We start from the raw sequence: 20,450 nt of genomic DNA, 5'->3' as shown, positions 1-20,450 counted from the left end.
GAGCAAGATACAGTCTGTAGTGGCACTTTCAACTACATAGGCAGAATACATGGAAGCTACTCATGCATGCAAGGAATCAGTTTGGTTGTAGAGATTTTGTTCAAGTATGGGGTTAGTAAAGTGAGCTATAAGGATATACTGTGACATCCAAAGTGAAATTTTCTTGGCAAATAACCCTACTTATCATTCAAAGAGAAAGCACATTGATGTTCAGTATCACTTTGTAAGGGATATGGTTGAGGAAAAGAAGGTGTTGATGGTAAAGGTGGACACCTTGAAGAATACTGCAGATGCATTGACAAAGTCTGTGAGCACTGAGAAGTTCTCTTGGTGTAGAGAAACACTGGGCATTGCAGGGTTGGACCAATGACTAATTCTCCTATGGCCCCCTATGGACATAAAACAACAAGTGGGAGAATCTTTGGTTTGTGCTATATTCTTTCCATGACTAGCCCCACTTGCGGGGGCTCACGGGGAAGCAAAATATAGTGAGTTTCCCCTCTGGTGCTAAGAGGGTGAAACTCCCATGTAGTCAGAGAGGGAAGTTAGTGGTCATCAAAGAAGAGTGAAGGTTGAATGTTTGATAGTGTGGAGGTGTTTGGTAATAATTTTCCTTGAGTATCTCTATTCCTACGAGGCACGAAAGAAAATTTTTATTATTTTATATGACTTTTTCAAAATTGAATGCAAAACAAAAAGAAATTATTAAGAAGAAATAACATCTACCTAGACACCTCCTCGCCAATGGCGCCAAAACGTGGTGAGCCTTAGTATAACATTGAGAGTGTTGCAACTCCTAGAGGCTCCTCAATTCTATTTATCAACCTAGGGTTCGTACAAACTTCGAGGTGGTAGTGCTATATACACAATAGATGGAATTCTACTCATGCCACCCTCATCTAGGTCATTTGATCATTAGGGCTCCAAGACCATTCTTCTACTAAATTAGGGAAAATTAACAACTGAAAGTACAATTCCAAAGCTAGTCATAGTGTAGAAAAGGTAAATGCTTTTAAACTCTAACTTGTAAATGCCATTGAATCAATTCATGAAAGAACAAAAGAGTTATGCTACATGTAGAAAGGAAACTACTCTAATTGAAATCAGCCATCTAGCTATCAAATTCACTTGAAAGCCTAAAAGTATTCTACCAACACACAACTCAAGGTTTCATGCATCATCTGTCTAATTCACGCTTACATACAAAGTAATGTCTTATTTTCCAAATCTATGATGAAGAAACTAATGTTATTTTCTCTTGCAGTGGAGGAAAAGGAATGGAGGGAATGGCCTAGGTGGTACCTATGATCATGGATTCCAATGTGGGGGGTCAACATACTCTTATACTAAGCCATAATGGCATTACAGGTCAAAACAAGGGCAAAATAGGTTGTTATAGGCATTCGACAGGAAGCTGCTACAGGATCCATGTATTGTTACAAGAAGTCCTGTAATGCTACAAGAAGGTTGTCGAGAGGGTTTGGAAGGTGAGGATGATGGAATAAAGGGGTGAAAATATGGATGAAGGTTGTGGTGGATGGATGTAAGGTGACCAACACGCCTAGCCAAGCTCTAAACTTCAGCAAGGCCAGTTTTGGACTAAGAGGGTTGCTCACGGTGACCTAAAAAGCAGAGATCAAGAGCAGTGGTTGGAATTCATCAAAAGGGAGTGGAGTGTTGAGATTGCAACAAGATGATGGAGCTTAGTGAAAAGAGTCGCCTTCACTAAGTGGGCCCGCAGGCTATTTTTGGCGCAAGTCTATTTTTAGACTATGTCTATTTTTAGACATATGGATCATGTCTATGGATTGTAGGTTGTTATTTATGGATGATTGATCAAGTTGGGAAAAAATAGATGGACTTCTATTTTTGATGAAAGTGTGAGTGATCACAGTGTGAGTGATCAAAGTCTATTTTTAGACTGGCTGTCAAAAATAGAAAAGTCAAATATTATTATCTCACAATAATATTTGGACTATAAACTTAATCTTATTCTCTTGGAGCACTTCAGTTTGAGCTACAGAGGTGGCACATGCAGCTGTCAGAAGGAAATACGCTTTTCTTATGAGTCAGTTGAGTTGTTTCATGCATGACTTCAGTTAGAACTCAATCAGTTGAGTTTGGTGGAGTTGATTGTGGAGTTGATGGAGTTGTGTTCAGTTTAGCTTTGTTAAACTGGTTGTATTTAGTCTAACTAGCAAATAGACTAGAGATGAGTTGGGTGAATTAGTTATTAATTAATTCACAAGTTATTAACTCATAATACAACTAATGAATACATCAGTTAACTCAGTTGCATGTCAGTGCATGTTCAGTTCAACACGGACAGGTGGTAGAGAATCAGATTGCTATCAGTTGTGACTATAGTTGTGCACCAGATCTTGCACAATCAAGGGATTGAGTATGCCAATGAGTTTTCTCACGTATTTTCCCACATTATAGCTTGTGCTCACGTCCAAAAAAGTGTGAGTGACTATTTTGCAGGTGAAAAACGAGTTTGGTGAGCCATTCTCATCAGTTCTTGAGCAGGTATTGAGCAGTGGAGGCAGGCAAGCAGTGGAAGAGATTTGGAGATCATATCTGAGCTGTATTGTGTGTAACAGAGGTGGAGATACTTTTGAGAAGTATTATTATGTGTAATGTTACATGACTCAATCATTAATATACAGATAGTTGGGGTTTTTAGCGAGATGCTTTCCCCGGGATACATACTGTGTTAATGTGTGAATGCTCTTGATGTTTTATTGTTATTGATGCTGCTATATTGATGATCAACGTAGAGGAGCTTATGTATTGTGTATGTTTTTCGAAATAGTACATGATCAGGATAATCTCCATTGAATATGTGTTAAATTATTCAAAATTTCTACATGGTATCAGAGCGAGCTAGATAATTGTAGAAAAAATTTCTACATGGTATCGGAGTTGTTGATCATCAGATCTACTATTCAGGAAGTGTTTACATTCTATTTCTTCAGGCAGAGTCTGTAATCGGGCTAGGTAGCCTCTGGATTCATCCTTCTTTTGGAAGGTGAGATATCCGGTGAATGCCCATACAGTCAATCTCTATACGAGAAATATTGTGTTCTCACGAATTCTAGATCGGAGGCGGTTGAGTTTGGAGCTGGTGGAAATCAAATTTGCAGCAATGTTGTTGAAATGTCTTTCAACGGATTGTGAATGTTATTCCAAAGCAAGAGCGACCTGGCGCTCAAGGATAAACTCAGTAACAATAAAGGTGAGAATGGATCTTCATCAAAGGTATCTGATGAAGAGAATTGCTCTTTGGCTGCCAAAGCAAAGAAAGGGAAGAGCAAGAAAGCTTCTCAGTCTAGTGCGAAAGGCAAGAAGCAGGATATGTCCAAGGTGAAGTGTTTTCACTGTCACCAGCACGGACACTATGCCACTAATTGTCCGCAGAAGAAGAAGAACAAGCAGGCTGCTGGATCTTCAGCAGGAGAGGCTCTAGCCTCACAGTTTGAGCTTGATTTTTCATTGATCGCATGCTTGGTTTCAAGTGTGATGGGATCAGTTTGGTTCTTGGACAGTGGTGCGTCTTTTCACATGACGGGAGATAGAGATTTGTTCTCTGATCTGGAGGACAAAGATCTTGGAGTGCACATCGAGATGGGTGATGATGGTAGATACAGTGCGACCGGTATCGGTACCATTTCCTTTGAGAGGGAGTCTGGTAAACCCTTCATATTGAAGGAAGTCATGCATGTTCCAGCATTGAAGAAGAATCTCATCTCAGTGGCGATGTTAGAAGACAAGGGGTATGATGTTGTTTTCAGCGAGGGAAAGGCCTTCCTGCGCAGCAAGACAACTGGTGAGACCCGGAAGATAAGGGTTCGAGTGAGGAACCTTTATCAGTTGCATGTAGATGGATGCGCAGCAATGGCAGGCAAGGCAGAAGGATTGGTGAGCCGGGATGATGGCAAGTTGTGGCACAGGAGATTGGGTCACCTTCACCATGGAGCCTTGAAGATACTGCAGCAGATCACTACAGGGCTTCCTAAAGGCACACTTGCGCAGTCAGATCAGTGCAAGGGGTGTACTTTGGGGAAGTTTGTGAAATCCACCTTTCATGAGAAGGATAGTCGCGCCACGACGATCCTTGAGAGAATTCACACAGACGTGTGTGGACCTTTCTCAGTTGCTTCGACAGCAAAACACAGGTATTATGTGATTTTTGTTGATGATTTCTCTCGTAAGTGCTGGATCTTCTTCATGCAGAAGAAGAGCGAGACATATTCAAAGTTCTGTGAATTCAAAGCACTGGTCAAGAAGGAGTCGGGGAAGAAGGTGAAGGCTCTTAGGAGTGATAATGGTGGTGAATACATCTCGGACGAGTTCAAGGATTTCTGCAAGACAGAAGGGATTCGTAGAGAGCTCATAGCTCCCCATAACCCACAGCAGAACGGGGTAGTTGAGCGGAAGAACAGAACGATTGTGGGTGCTGCACGGGCAATGTTGCATGATCAGGGCCTACCCCTTCACTTGTGGGCGGAAGCATGCAATACAGCAGTTTATGTGCAGAACTGTTGTCCTCATAGGATACTTGGCATGAGTAAACCTGAAGAGACTTATTCTGGTAAGAAGCCTGATCTTTCTCATTTGAGGATTTTTGGTGCTAACATTTACATGCATGTGACGAAGGATACCAGGAAGAAGTTGGAGCTGACCGCAGAGGTTGGGATATTTGTGGGGTACACTGATACGCCCCACAACTATCGTGTGTATTTTCCAGACAGTGGTAAAACTGTTGTGCGACGGGATATAAAATTTCAGGAGGAGAAAGCCATGAAGTGTTCGCTTGAGAGGGATCTACACTTGCATGTAGATGAGGAGCTATTAGTTCCTAAGGATGAGCTTCAGGACGTGGATCAGCCACAGGACGATGTTCATGGAGTGGAAGAGACCACTCATGCAGCGCCAACCATCAGAGGGCGAAAGCGCTTGACAGAAGCTGAGCGACTGGCTCAAGATGCAGAGAAAGTTGTAGGACCACCTACAGCCCAACGCAGGTAGAGACAGTCACCTGATCGGTACACTGGATACATGGCTCTTATGAGCAAGTGTGTTGTGACTGAGCCATCCTCTTTCGAGGAAGCTGTGGAGGATCCCGCATGGGTAGACGCCATGGTGGAAGAGTATGATTCTATTGTCAGAAACAGTGCATGGGAGATTGTTCCTAGATCGGAAGGGAAATCAGTGGTGGGTTCGAGATGGATCTACAAGGTCAAGCATGTAGCTAACGGGAGTGTGGAGAAGTACAAGGCAAGATTTGTTGCCCGAGGCTTTTCACAGATTAAGGGGATCGATTATGAGGAGACCTTTGCACCTGTCACAAGGTATTCTTCCATACGGACAATTCTTGCTCTCTCAGTGCAGATGGGATGGCACATTCATCAGATGGATGTGAAGACTGCGTTCCTCAACGGAGTCATTGAGGAGGACGTGTACATTGAGCAACCCGAAGGCTTTGAAGTCTTCAGCAGCAAGTCGCATGTGTGCAGGCTCAAGAGAGCGCTGTATGGGTTGAAGCAAGCACCACGTGCTTGGTACACACGGATAGACAACTATTTCACAGGACTTGGATTCTCCAAGAGTGAGGCGGATCCGAACCTATACCAGATTGTGGTGGAGGGTAAGTTGCTTATCATTGTACTGTATGTTGATGATTTGATTCTAACGGGTGATGAGCTGTTGATACTGTCATGCAAGAAGGATCTTGCTACAGAGTTTGAGATGAAGGACTTGGGCCTCCTTCACTATTTCCTGGGATTGGAAATATGGCAGCGTAGTGGTGGATTGTTTGTTTCTCAGGGCAAGTATGCTCGAGAGATACTGGAGAGGTTCAACATGCATGGCTGCAAGCCTGTTGATACTCCTCTTCCTGGAGGTTGGAGGAAGGAGGATGCCACTTCGGGAGAAGAAGTGGATGCCACTTTTTATCGACAGTTGGTGGGGTCGCTGATGTATTTGGTCAATACACGACCTGATATATGCTATGCAGTTAACCAGCTTTCACAAGCTATGGTTAAGCCTACCAAGCTCTTCTGGAAGGCGGGCAAGCATGTATTGCACTACTTGAGAGGCACATCGGGATATGGTTTGTGGTACAGACAGGAGGATGAGGTGAAGCTATGTGGCTTCACGGATGCAGATTGGGCAGGGAGCCCAACAGACAGAAAGAGCACATCAGGAGGGGTCTTCAGTATTGGATCGACAGTTGTTTCTTGGTACAGCAGGAAGCAGCGATCTATGTGGATGAGGATGATCCTGGTCAGGTTGTTCAGGTCCAAGCACATCAGGTACCATCATATCAGAGATTGTGTGCAGCGGAGGATCATGTTACTTTCGTACATTCCAACAGAGGATCAGGATGCTGATATTCTGACAAAGGCTCTCACCAGGAGCAAATTCGAGTACCACCGAGGCAGGATAGGGGTTGCTGATAATCCATATCTTGTCGAGAGGGAGTGTTGAGATTGCAACAAGATGATGGAGCTTAGTGAAAAGAGTCGCCTTCACTAAGTGGGCCCGCAGGCTATTTTTGGCGCAAGTCTATTTTTAGACTATGTCTATTTTTAGACATACGGATCATGTCTATGGATTGCAGGTTGTTGTTTATGGATGATTGATCAAGTTGGGAAAAAATAGATGGACTTCTATTTTTGATGAAAGTGTGAGTGATCACAGTGTGAGTGATCAAAGTATATTTTTAGACTAGCTGTCAAAAATAGAAAAGTCAAATATTATTATCTCACAATAATATTTGGACTATAAACTTAATCTTATTCTCTTGGAGCACTTCAGTTTGAGCTACAGAGGTGGCACATGCAGCTGTCAGAAGGAAATACGCTTTTCTTATGATTCAGTTGAGTTGTTGCATGCATGACTTCAGTTAGAACTCAATCAGTTGAGTTTGGTGGAGTTGATTGTGGAGTTGATGGAGTTGTGTTCAGTTTAGCTTTGTTAAACTGGTTGTATTTAGTCTAACTGGCAAATAGACTAGAGATGAGTTGGGTGAATTAGTTATTAATTAATTCACAAGTTATTAACTCATAATACAACTAATGAATACATCAGTTAACTCAGTTGCATGTCAGTGCATGTTCAGTTCAACAGGGACAGGTAGTAGAGAATCAGATTGCTATCAGTTGTGACTATAGTTGTGCACCAGATCTTGCACAATCAAGGGATTGAGTATGCCAATGAGTTTGCTCACGTATTTTCCCACATTATAGCTTGTGCTCACGTCCAACAAAGTGTGAGTGACTATTTTGCAGGTGAAAAACGAGTTTGGTGAGCCATTCTCATCAGTTCTTGAGCAGGTATTGAGCAGTGGAGGCAGGCAAGCAGTGGAAGAGATTTGGAGATCAGATCTGAGCTATATTGTGTGTAACAGAGGTGGAGATAATTGTGAGAAGTATTATGCTGTGTAATTTTACATGACTCAATCATTAATATATAGATAGTTTGGGTTTTTAGCGAGATGCTTTCCCCGGGATACATACTGTGTTAATGTGTGAATGCTCTTGATTTTTTATTGTTATTGATGTTGCTATATTGATGATCAACGTAGAGGAGCTTATGTATTGTGTATGTTTTCCGCAATAGTACATGATCAGGATAATCTCCATTGAATATGTGTTAAATTATTCAAAATTTCTACATGGAGAAGTCCCTTGCCTGTAGGTCCAAGATTCCTACAACATCACATGCACCTACTCTTCTTTTCATTTACAAAATATTACAACCAATGGTGTAGAAGATGAGTTGAATTTGGAAATTAACTAACTAATGCTAAGAACTCTGATCTATGAAATGAATTAACTTCTAAGCTATAGAAATCATATGTAAAGCAAGAATTAAAATGTATACTTTTCCAATAAATCACATAATTTTTTGGGGTTGTAATGGTAGATTCCTCTAATTATGCTCCCATGAGAGAGATGAGATGGAGGCCACAGTCACAGACCTTTTGAGGAATCATATTATATTAAGATGTAGAAACTAATCAAACATTCTAAGCTAAAAGAAATATCAATACATAAGAGGGACCTAAGCTACTAGGGTTGGGCCCAAACCCAAGAGCCTCGGCCCTCTGAACTAACTCAGTGATGGATCAACAAGAAAATTCTCATTATCATTGCAGAAATGTTAAATGCATCACATAATAAGTCAAAAATAGCATTCACAAGTTCTTGATCTTAATAGATCTTAGCTACAAACAAAATTCAAATCCTAATGAGTTCCTTGGCATGTTTATTTATACAAAAAATAGCTCCCTATAAAATAGAGATGTGTGTCTCCCAAAACTCGAGAAAGGTGGATATAGATCTTTCTTGAACTGCATAGGCATGGATTCCAATGACCTTGTCCTGCTTGGCTACCAATGCCTTCAAGTTGATGAGATATAAAGTGGTGATATTTGACTGATTGAAGGAGTTAAGGAGGTGGACAATCTCCTAGAATCTCTCCATGTTTTCTACTCCGAGCTCCTTCATTGAAATCATCTCAAAATTGCTCCAATTCCTGCATTTAAACCATATTAGGCCACATGACATAGCAACACATCTTTCACACCTCACACTAAGCATAATATAACAAAAATTGTAAATAAATGTGAGAAAGAGATAATTTTAAAGTTGGAGGATGGCATTGTGACCCTTATGATATACCTATTGATGAGCCTCATCAGTACATATGCCTTTACAGTTGAAAGATGTGTATTTATTGAGGGAAAGAAATCTCGGCTTGGAAGCACTTGTAATATCCCCATTTTTTGTTTCCCTTATTATGTGATTAGGGTGGATTTCCATGGTCTGTGTCAGCTAGGTCATATGAGCGATATGACGTCATTAGTGGGATCGAAGGCTTTTAGAGGAGTTTTATGAGGTCCAACAAGGTTCTCTTGCTATATTTCATCATCAGGGACATGATTCCAACTTAATACTTGTTATGCAAATATGTCGGCTTAATTTTCCCACAAGGCCAAACTTAGGCCAAAAGGTGCTTCCGTCAACCCCAAATTAGGAAGATAAATCCATTTAATATTGATTTAAAATCTACGTGGGAAGAGCCATAAGAATATAGTCCAAATCCTTTTTAGAAAACCACTGGATCCAAACTTCCATATAATATGTGCATGTATATGCATAAGACTTAGGGTAGAACCGATATGGCCAAAGAATATAAATATCATCTTGTAATCATGATTGTGGAGCGAAGGTCTTATAATGTAGATTCCCTTACCTTTTAATCATGTAGACCCGAGTCCCTGGCTCGTATTATTTCCTTTATTCATAGAGCTTCCATAAATTCACAAGTGACCAAGGGTTATGACCTTGGTTCCTATCCATTTCTATTATGCACCACTCCTTTATCCACTTGGGAAAGTATTTTGGGACACGTAAGCTTCCTCCATTGATCTCATTGACCAATGTGATAGCTCCATGTCATTGTACTTTTCAAATCACACTATCCTTACATTATCCCAACTCTTTTCAAAAGTGTGAGCCTAGAACGCCTCTAGGAGACAAACCTTAGGGAATAGGAATTACTCCTGTCAAAGTCATTTCCCCGACTTCTGTCAAGTGTTATCCCTGACCCTTTTTAAAGTATGTAAGCCTTGTCCTTCCAGGAGGAGTCAACATTTCTCTAGTTTGGGTTGTTAATCTCATTATTCAATGTAAAGGCTTTGCATCATCTCGAAATTTGACTCGTTGGCTAGCCTTCCATGTTATCTCGACCTTTGAATTAACGCATGACGGGATTGTGCTTCTCAGAGGATTTAGCACTCCCCGTGGAACCTTGTTCATTGTGTTACCTAATAGAATGGATCCAAATCATCCTGGCAATTTAAATGTTAGCTTGTTTCCATGTTCGCCCAGTTCTTAATCATCTTGGTGCTTCTCTATATGCTTCTTCTTTGTTCTTTTGGGGAAGACCTCCTGGGACACATCATCTCAGCACTGTCTCTTGACAAACTTGTTCTGACAAAACTGATTTTTGTTTCCCCATGCTTGTAAGTGTTGGCTTTCCACAACGTTTCCAATAAATCAATTTTCAGCTTCACTGAGTTGCACCTCTATCACATACCTCTTACCTTCATGCTTTTGTTGCGCCTTTCCTACAACAACGCTGGTTAAATTGGATTTTTGATCTGCTTGTTGATCAATGATCAATAGCTAATCTTCGCTGATTGCAAAAGGTTTTCATCTGTGTACACATTTATGCATTATTCCTCTAAATCACTTTCCCTCTTGATATTCATTGGTTTCAATATGTCCTGACATGTCCTCACTCATTACAAACACAAAATTTTATTCGCATTAACATAATAAATTACTAAATTATAAATAGAGGCTCGACTTGTATGGGGAAAAAATGTTTCCTCTCATTATTCTTTAACTGTAAAATAATTACATATAGGCCTTTGAGCCTGATTTACAATGAATTGGCCCTTCTTGACCTCATGACCATACTTAGCCTCAAATCCTTTTTATTCTCCTATATTCTCAACTCTCCTTGACGGTTACCTCAAATTCCTTTTGGATTACGAAATATAAAAAATGATCCTGAACTAGATTAGTTTAGATCCACAATTCACTCAATTAATGAGGTCATAAGAATCCTCTAGATCCACAAAATCCTCTCAAGAAATATAACCTATCCCAATATCTCTCTAACTCACTCAACCTCTTGAGACTTCTTCTTAAGAAGATATGATTACACACCAATTACATCAATATTTCAGTCTCTATATAATTCCTATAAACATAGAAAATTACAAATAATTGATAATTAGCGAACTAGCTCCCTTAGTAATGAATACTTGGAGGTTGGATGCTCCTACATCATACTCCCAAGGTGAAACAATTCATGCTATTATGACCATGTGCTTCCATAAGTTGATTGAAATCCTCCTGGATCCCAAACTTTGTTGTAATTGTTATGCTGCCCTGCTATAATATGTTCTTTCCTTTCCATCCTGCTACATTGTCTGCTACTGCACATTCTTCTTTCCAAGATCCCATTTCTTTCTCTGCTTCCTCCTTATAATCTTGTTGATGCAATCCCTCTCAGTCCATCGCAACTTATTCTTTATTGCACTTTCCATTTTGTGGAAACTCCATCTAGTTGCCTCTTTCATCAATATCCATTCTCCAACAAATCCATTGTAAAGCTATATCTTCAATTGGTAAACCTCAATTTTGTAATGTGTTTGTTGTTGAATTCCATAGGAAATTTGTATAGCTATTTTCATTTCCAACTCCTTATACTTTTGATCATCCTAAGCAAAATTGTGCAACCAACATTGCCCACTCTTGAGTTGCAAATTCAGGATACCTGACTGCTCCAACAAATTCACATTTTGAATCTTACTAAAATGATAAATTCTCCACAAACAAGTTATACCTTTATACAAGGTTTCCTCCATATTTTTTCTCCATTCACCTTTTGTTATTATTTAGTTATTATAAAATTCCGTCCTTGCTCCTCTGTAGCCTTGCATGACCTCTTCCAAATTTTCTTGTAATTCATTATTTTAAGTATATCCAAGCCAACTTTCATATGAATATCTTCCCAATGTTGTCTCCCCCATTAAAATAACAGAAATATGAATTTTTATATCCTTACATTATTCACTACCTGCAAACACAAACAACTCATTAATTTTCAAAAACATGAGACTTTGGAGTCTCTTTAGGTGCTTCCAACATCCTTTCTTTATGCAACAATGGAAAATTAAAGCCATTCATCAGATCTTCATCCACTTATTGCACTATAACAACTCCTTCCTTAGAATCTCCAATATCTATACACATATGCTCAATTGAAAGTTTGTTAACCTCAAGCACCTTGTTGGGCCACCAAATTAGCATACATTTTCGCTCCATTTTCACCTTTATCCTCGTTTTGTCACCTCATTTCATCACATTATCATTATATTTTCATTATCATATGGGTTCATAGTTTCATTTTCCAAAGTTATTTATTTTATGCATTTAAAGTGAATTTATGACTAGAAGTTAGAAAAATAACATGTATTTGCTTATAACTAAAGGTGGAATGAGTTTGGTGACGCGTAGGTGATTTGGAAGGTTCCAAGACACTCTTATGTGGCCTCCAAGACTCAAATTCGAATTCTCTTGAATATTTGAAGGAGATTTGGGATAGGGGTCAAGCATATCTCATGGAGAAAAATCATGGATAAAGGAATATGTGTCTCATATTGGTTGTAACCATATGAGGGATTAGTGGATCACCATTAATGAGTTAGTTGCATATGTTTTTGTATAAATAGGAGTACCTTCTCCATTCCAAAAAGGAGGAATCTTGGAGCATGTATCCAACTTATGATGGAATAGAATAAAGCTTCATTTTACATAAATTTCCATTCTATAGTTTTAGATATAAACTGTATTAATGTAGTATATGGAATAGTTTGTCACTTTGTTCTTAAGAGAATTGAGCTCACTCTGAAAAGATCAAAGAAACATTTTATTTCATAATAGATTTTATTTTAATTCAACTACTTAGATGTTTGAAGATTTCTCATTATTAATGAAATAATTTTATTTTAAATCTTATCAACATATGAAAGGACAAACAAGGATCTAAGTTAGGCTCTCTTTCTATTTGATATAAGTAATAATTGAAATTCATTCTCTTTTTCTAGTTTCAAGTTATTTTTGAATTCTTGATTTTTGATGCTTATGAATGAATTTTAGTTGAGTTCTAATCAGCATATGAGGGGACAACCAAGAGTCTAAGTTAGGCTCTCCTTCTATTTGATCTAAACAACAATTAAAATTCATTCTGTTGTCTTTATTTCAAGTTTCTGGTTTTATGTAATCAATGGTTTCTTTTCAATCTATAATATTGTAGGGAAGGACAACCAGGACCTCCTCAATGAGGAGCCTCTTCCCTTGCATAGTATATTGAATTAGAAATCATTTAGTTAGGCATAGAGTTAGTTGCCTACTCCTGCATATATTTTTCTAGCATCATCACAAGCTTACGAGTATCCCCGGTTGATAATTTAATGAAAGCAATTTAAGCAATTAAATTGCCCAACACACCTCTTCATATACTAGAAACTTCTCTATTTCAGGAATCTCATCCAAAAATAAAAACCTTTCTACCTCGGGATTTTCTTCCATAGCTAAATTTACCCATGGCACATAGTCTCCACCTTGATTGCCTTTACAGGAAAATTATGTCTTCCCTCCTCTACCAAAAGAATTTAGATTCTATTTTCTTACCATATTTATAATAGTATTGAGTGATTGTTCTTCATCCTTCACAAGCACTATATCCAAATGTTGTTCTTCATCCTTCACGAGCACTATATCCAAATGTTGTTCTTCATCCTTTCATTGAAGAAATTTAATGTTACGTTCATCATTTGCAACAATTCCTGCATCCACACACCAATTATCAAATTTAAAATCAATAGGCCCTTTATACTTAATAAATGAGTCTTCCATCATATGTTGATCTTCCAAGAAATTTATGAGACTCTCAAAAGGTATCTTCTCAGCATCAGCATCACTTTCATCCTCTCCAAGGATTGATCCCTACGTTGGTTCAAGGTAGTGAACTTCCACCTTACACTCAGTTGCTATGAGTTCTTTCTTCAACCAAGAACACATCCTTTGTCTCAGCTTTACTTACAATGAAGACCATCTCACCTTATTCTTCTTCATTATCTAGCGATGCCCTTGATCTCATCACAACATCTTTACATTATCATGTTTTATGTTCAACTCAACCAATTCTCTTTCAAAATTCTCATATGTTACCTGCCTCATGCCAATTGTTTTAGCACTTTCTTCCTTATTCTTGTGACTTCTTCTTGAACCCTTGGCATGACTCTCAGTAGTAATCCATGTTTCCTTTTTCTTCTGTGAACTTTTTTGTCCACTTGTGAGCTACAGTAAGCGTCTCCCATCTCTGTAACAAGTCTCTCACTTGTCACCAATACTATTTCAACCTCTTGGTATCTCTATTCCACCGTTTCTTTGCACTATAACCTAATCACCTCTACTCCTCATCTTCAAAATATGTTATTTTTCTGCACTTCAAATACTCACCTATTCCTCCTTTGAGAAATCATCTTGTCCTCTTCTCAATAATTTCATTTATTGTTGGAGTTATGTCACAATTTCATCTTCCTCTATTGCTTCAACTACTATAATTGTTGTTTTTTACTTCCTCTCTCTTCTATCTATAAACAGAATTCTTGATGTCCGGAATTAACATAAAAACATCATACTTCATTTATAATATTTGTGTCAAAATATTACTTTAATTCACTCTATTGAATTTTCTCTGCATTAATCCTTCTTCTATTGATTCTGTAATTTCTTTAGTGTCCTTTAGCTCAGTATATACTTCCTCTATCTTATTAAACAAGATATATAACTTCAGTTTCTTCCATAGGGTTTCATTCTGTAATCATCAATCTCTAAATTTAATCTAAATTTCAAAACAAAAAGAATTTTACCTCATTTGAATCCTCCAAATATGATTTTGCAAACTTTGTTCATCCAAGAGATTTTTGTCATGATCTTTGTCTGCTTTTCTTTCTCCAATACTTCTCCAAGCATTTAAACTTCTCTATTATGAAGTTCGTAGAGTATTCTATCTATGATGCCACATTATGCAAACCTAATAATATTTGAGCCAATATGTTGGCTTAATTTTCCCACAAGGCCCAACTTAGGCCAAAATTTACTTCTTACAACCCCAACTTAGGGAGATAAATCCCTTTAATATCCATTTAAAATCTAAGTGGGAGGATCCATAAGGGTATAGTCCAAACCCTTTTTATAAAACCACAAAATCCAAAATTCCATATAAGATGTGCATGTACATGACCAAGACTTAGGGAAGAACCACCATGGCCGAAGACTATAAACATAGTCTTGCAATCATGATTGTAGAGTGGAGGCCTTATAAATAGAATACCTTACACTTTTATAATGTAGGCCTAAGTCCCTAGCTCATAGTCTTTCTTCTATTCACAGAGCTTCCGCCAATTTGCAAGTGACCAAGGATTATGGCCTTGGTCCCCGACCCTTTCTATTATGCACCACTCCTTTATCCACCCCGGAAAGTCTTATGTGACACACAAGCTTCCTTTTTTGATCTCGTTAACCAATGTGCCAGCTCCACATCATTTCCCTTTACACATCACCTCGTCCTTACATCATCATGACTCTTTTTAAAATTGCGGAACTAGACCACCTCCAGGAGATAGACTCTGTGGAACAAATATTATTCTTGTCAGAATTTGTTTCCATAGATTCCGTCAAGTGTTGTCCCCAACCCTTTTTAAAATCATGTAAGTCTCGTCCTTCTGGGAGGATTCAACATTACTCAGTGAACCCCTATCAATCTCATCATTCAATGAAAAGGATTCGCATCATCCTGTCCTTTGCCTCATTGGCTAGCCTTCCACGTTATCCCGGTCTTTGAATTAATGTGCAAAGGGCTTGTGCTTCCGAGAGGAGTCAACACTCCTCGTGGGCCCTTGTTCATCATGTTATCCAATAGAATGGTTATAAATCATCTCAACGCTTTACACGTTATATTATTTCCACATCCACCTGGTGCCTAATCATCATGGTGCTCCTCTATGTGCTTCTCCTTAGTTCTTCTAGGGAATACCTCCTAGGACACGTCACGCCAACACTATCTTTTAACAAACTTGTTATGATAGAACTTTCATTTATGTTTCCCCATGCATGTTAAGTGTTGCCTTTCCATAGTGCTTCCAATAAATTGAATTTTCAGTTTCACTTAGTTGCTCCTCTATCAAAAACCTCTTACCTCCACTCTTCCATTGTGACAATCCTTTGAAAACTTTGGTTAAATTGGATTTTTGGTATGCTCGTTGATCAATGATCAATAAATAATATTCATCAATTGCAAAGGTTATTAGCCTTGTACTGGAATCTCTTTTGGGACAATACCTTCTGGTTGGGACAATATTTGATCTGCTATGCATAGATAATAATTACAAACATAGTTAAGGGATGGCAATCCTGCAATATTTCTCTAAATCACTCCCCCTCTTGAGCGTCATTAGGTTTAATTTATCTTTTAATGCCCTCATTTGTTACAAACACCAAATTCTATTCTCACAAATATAATAATATTACTAAATTATGAATAGAGGCTCAACTTGTATGGGGAACAAAATATTTCCTCTCATTATTCTTTGACTATACAGTAATTACATATAGACCTCTAAGCCTTATTTACAATGAATTGGTCGGCTCTCTAGCCATACTTGGCCTCAAGTCATTTTTAGTATCCTCTACTATTGACTCTCCTTGATAGCTGCCTAAAATTCCTTTTGGCTTACAAAATATACAAAATTATCCTGAACTAGAATTAGTTTCGATCCACAATTCACTCATCAAATAAGCTCCTAAGGGTCCTCTTGATCCACAAAATCCTCTCAAGAAATATAACCTATCCCAAGATCCTCTAACTCACTCAACCTCTCAATGGTTATTCTTAGAAGAATATTTGATTACACACCAATTACATCAATATTACATTCTCTATAGGATTCCTAGAAACGTAGAAAAATACAAATAATTGACAACTAAGGAACCAACTCCCTTAGTAATTAATGACCCATAGGTATAGTGAATGTATTTGACTTGGAGGTTGGATGCTCCTGCACCATCTTGGTATTGGGGTACATTTTCCTTTACAGTTGATGAATGTGGATTGCTTGAGGGAAAGCAATCTCGAGGTGGGAGGACTTGTAATATCCCCATTTTTTGTTTCAGTTATGATGCAATTAGGGTGGATTTCCAAGGTTTGTGTTAGCTAGGTCATAGTTGCAATATTACATCATCAATGGGCCCGAAGGGTTTTGGAGGAGTTTTATGAGGTCCAATGGTGTTCGCTTGCTATATTTCATCATCAGGGACAATTCTACATAGTCCATTCTTGGTTTTTTTCATTCTGACGGTTCCTGTAAAACAAGGTTATTATCAAGCATATTTTAATTAGATATGATAAAGGTGTTATTTGGGTTAGATTGTTTGGAGAAACACCTTAGTGCAATAGCTCATTGGAACTGCGATGAATAGATATACATGATGGGATGACAGAAAGTGAATTTCAGTGGCTAGATAACTTATAGAAGCAGATTAACAATTTTCCTAGAATAAAGTGGCTTAAATAATAATAATAATAAAAAAAAAAAAGAGTGACTTGAATAAAATATAAGGGAGAAGCTTCAAGACTATAAATAAAATTTTCTTCTATAAGGTTGAAGATAGATCCATCATATCTTTAAAAAGGAGTGGAAGCAATCCAAATGGAATTAACCATTTGTTGTTTGTGAATATTGGGGAAATTTTCCTCACAGGTTATTGTGCACAGGATGAAAACCCTTGGGTATCTTGGAAAGATTAAATGGAAACCCATATCATCCCTTAGTTAATTCACTCAGAATTCATAGGTGTGTATATCAATTCCAATTATAGTTTTGGGAGGCTAGATTCAATATTGTAGCAGACATTTTGGAGGCCATCACCTCGACTCTTTTCCAACCATTCAAATATCTTGCTAGTGTTTGTAATAGGTTCTAGGAACAATATTTAATATAATAAGGTTGTGGATTTTACTAAGTTTTCTAACATTTCTCGTGTTATTTATAATTGCAGCATTTTTATTGCTAGAGTATTAGAATTTATTTTGATTTTTGTTTTCACATTATCTATTGCCAATTTCTATTGTGTAAATGGGTGAAATTTTTGTGGTGTTTTGGCTGAAATTAATGAAATATTTTTGTCAAAATTATGTCCCTAATATTCTAATGAAAATAATAAAAGGGGATATTACGAAACCCTATAATTATTTTTAGTCTAAGAGACTCTCTTTTTTGTGTAAATCAGATGTTTATATTATAGCACAAAATATAGTACAAAAAATCTATGAAAGCAGATCGAGAAGCAGTGACAGACTAGAGATCATAACTCATCACCTGCTCAGAGAGTTCAAAAATAAACTGCAAAGTGCACACCACGCAGGGTGGCTCGAGCAAAACTAATGCCTAATTACCCGACACTATCGAAACATTACAGTACATGACATTAACAATAAGAGACAGAGGCCGAAGCATGGAGAGAGAAGCAGGAAACAGTGAAAGGGACGACCCTAGATGAACTTGCCCATGCGGCTGATGGTGTCCAGACCAACCTCCCGAACGTGTTTGTCCACTTTGGCTTGCAGGGTTTCGATTGGTTCGTTCTCCTGCACCTCAGTTGTGGCCTGCTGCGGAGTCAAGGGTGCTGGGTTCACCGTGTCCCTCAGGATCTTGATGAGCAAAGTTAGCTTTCTGTTGACTGTTTGAACGGCTTCATGCACAGTAGTGATTCGGTGGTCCAGCGAACTGTTGTAGTCGATGATTTTGGCCATCTGTGCCTCCATCAGGTTCACCTCATTCACGATTTGCGGCTTTTCTTTCTCGATCGATTCCAGAGCTTTAGCAATGAGAGTTTTGGTGCGCCAACTCTCTGCTTTTGTTCTAACAAACTGCGTAGCTCTCTTCGAGGGAGTGCCCGGATCCTTCATCCAGTCCACCTCTTCCGCAATCTCCTCCTCCGTGCGCCCATCTTCCTCCTGTTTAGCCTTGGCTTCCATCTCGGCCACTTTGCGTTTATTCTTACTTGCCGTTCGGGTTTCATACCCTCTCTTCGCATCTTGAAGGTCCTGATTCGCAGCAGCGCAACGACAACTCCCCGCGTCCATAGCTGACTTTCTATACTCCTCCCAACTGATGCAATTGCCGAAAGAGGATGCGAGCTTAGCAATAGAAAGAAACACTGTGGAGAAAACAGGGTGTCTACCCTCTGATTTATAGTGTCTTCGCTTGTAAATCCTCCTGAGGCCTGTCTTAATCCAGCTGGTAGTGGGAGTACTGTTGTAATAAATTTGGTTGAGGTTCGCACAGGCCGAGCCACTCCAGGTCGAATTAGTTCGAATGTGGCTGCTCATGATCCAAGTGGAGTTATGCCAAGTGTCCTGTACGTTTGATATGTTGCTATGGTGCGTAGTGGTGGTTGATTTATCCCGATTGCCTGCAAGTCTGGCCTCCTTGTGCAATGCCTCGAGCCAACCCGCTCCACTTGAGATCACCATAAATGTTGTTGATGCTTCCCCATACGGAACCATCCCAGGTGTCTCAATTTTGATACTGCTGATGCTATGTGCTCTGTGGCGCGATCTGTTATGATCATTCGTCTGGCTGGCCTGCCGCCGCCAGGAATTCCACCGCCAAAAATGTCCTATCATCCCATTGCCGTGGTTATAATTGCTGCCATAACCGGTAACTTCAAAATTCCGGTTACGTAACCCAAAACCGTCGCCGGCTAGGTTTGATCGGCTTGGATTAAATCCTTCTCTGCCAGCTGTGCACATGTCCCTTTGAGGATTGGGCAGTCCACCTCCTGCCAACAGCTGTTCAAAATTTTGTCCTGGTTGTCTGCACCATGGTTTTCCAAATAGTCTGCCAACCCGTTCGCTTTTCTTCTGACTGTTTGGAACACCAAGCCTCTCATTTCTGCAATCAGCTCCACTATATTCTCAGTCGCCTTAGCCAGCCTCCAATGTTTGGTGGCTTTACTGGCTCTTGTTCCTGCTTGTATTCGTTTGGCCGCCGTGATAGCCAGGGATGAATCTCCTTCAACGATAACATTTCCTTGTCGAATTGTCCTTAGAATTTTCAAACCTTGTTCGAGCGCAGCAAACTCTGCTTCATTGTTTGTGCTTTCACCAAGCGCCCTACAGTAGATATGAACAATTTCACCATCCTGATTGCGAATTACGCCTCCGATACCTGTTGTGCCTGGGTTGCCCCTCGAAGCCCCGTCGAAATTCAATTTTAGGCCTCCCTCCGGCGGGCATTGCCATCTGAGGATTTTCGATGAAGGTTGTGACCTGTTTCCCCCAGTTGGTGGATTGCTGGATGACTCCAAGTGAAAGCTCTTCAGGATGCGTAAGTCCTGAGCCGTTGGTTTTTCATTCGGTTCTTCTTTGCATTTTGTTTGTATGAGCTGTTTGATGTTAGTTGTGATTGAGTCTTTGGAAAACTCTATGTTTCTGATTTCCTCCTGAAAAATCCTTCGATTACGCTCTTTCCATATCGTCCATGCGATAAAACCAGGGACACATTTCCATATGCTTTCAACTCTTCAAATGCGAGAGAAGTTTTTCCTCCAGTTGATGATAGTTCCCTGAATGGAGTCTCTGTCCCGATCAGAAGCGCCTAGTATTCCTTCCATCCAGTGCCAAAGCTGGTTAGCCCACTCACAAGAATTAAAAAGGTGATTCATTGTTTCCGCTGCAACCATGCACATAGGGCACCTTGAAGGTCCCCTGAACCCTTTTTTTAGGAGGTTTTC

The sequence above is a fragment of the Pinus tabuliformis genome, chromosome 1_2 (genome assembly GCF_031772625.1).
Source record: "Pinus tabuliformis cultivar Carrire ecotype Pingquan chromosome 1_2, CPIR1, whole genome shotgun sequence".
In the NCBI taxonomy this organism is placed as follows: domain Eukaryota; kingdom Viridiplantae; phylum Streptophyta; class Pinopsida; order Pinales; family Pinaceae; genus Pinus; species Pinus tabuliformis.
Note: the sequence above shows the minus strand (reverse complement) of the source record.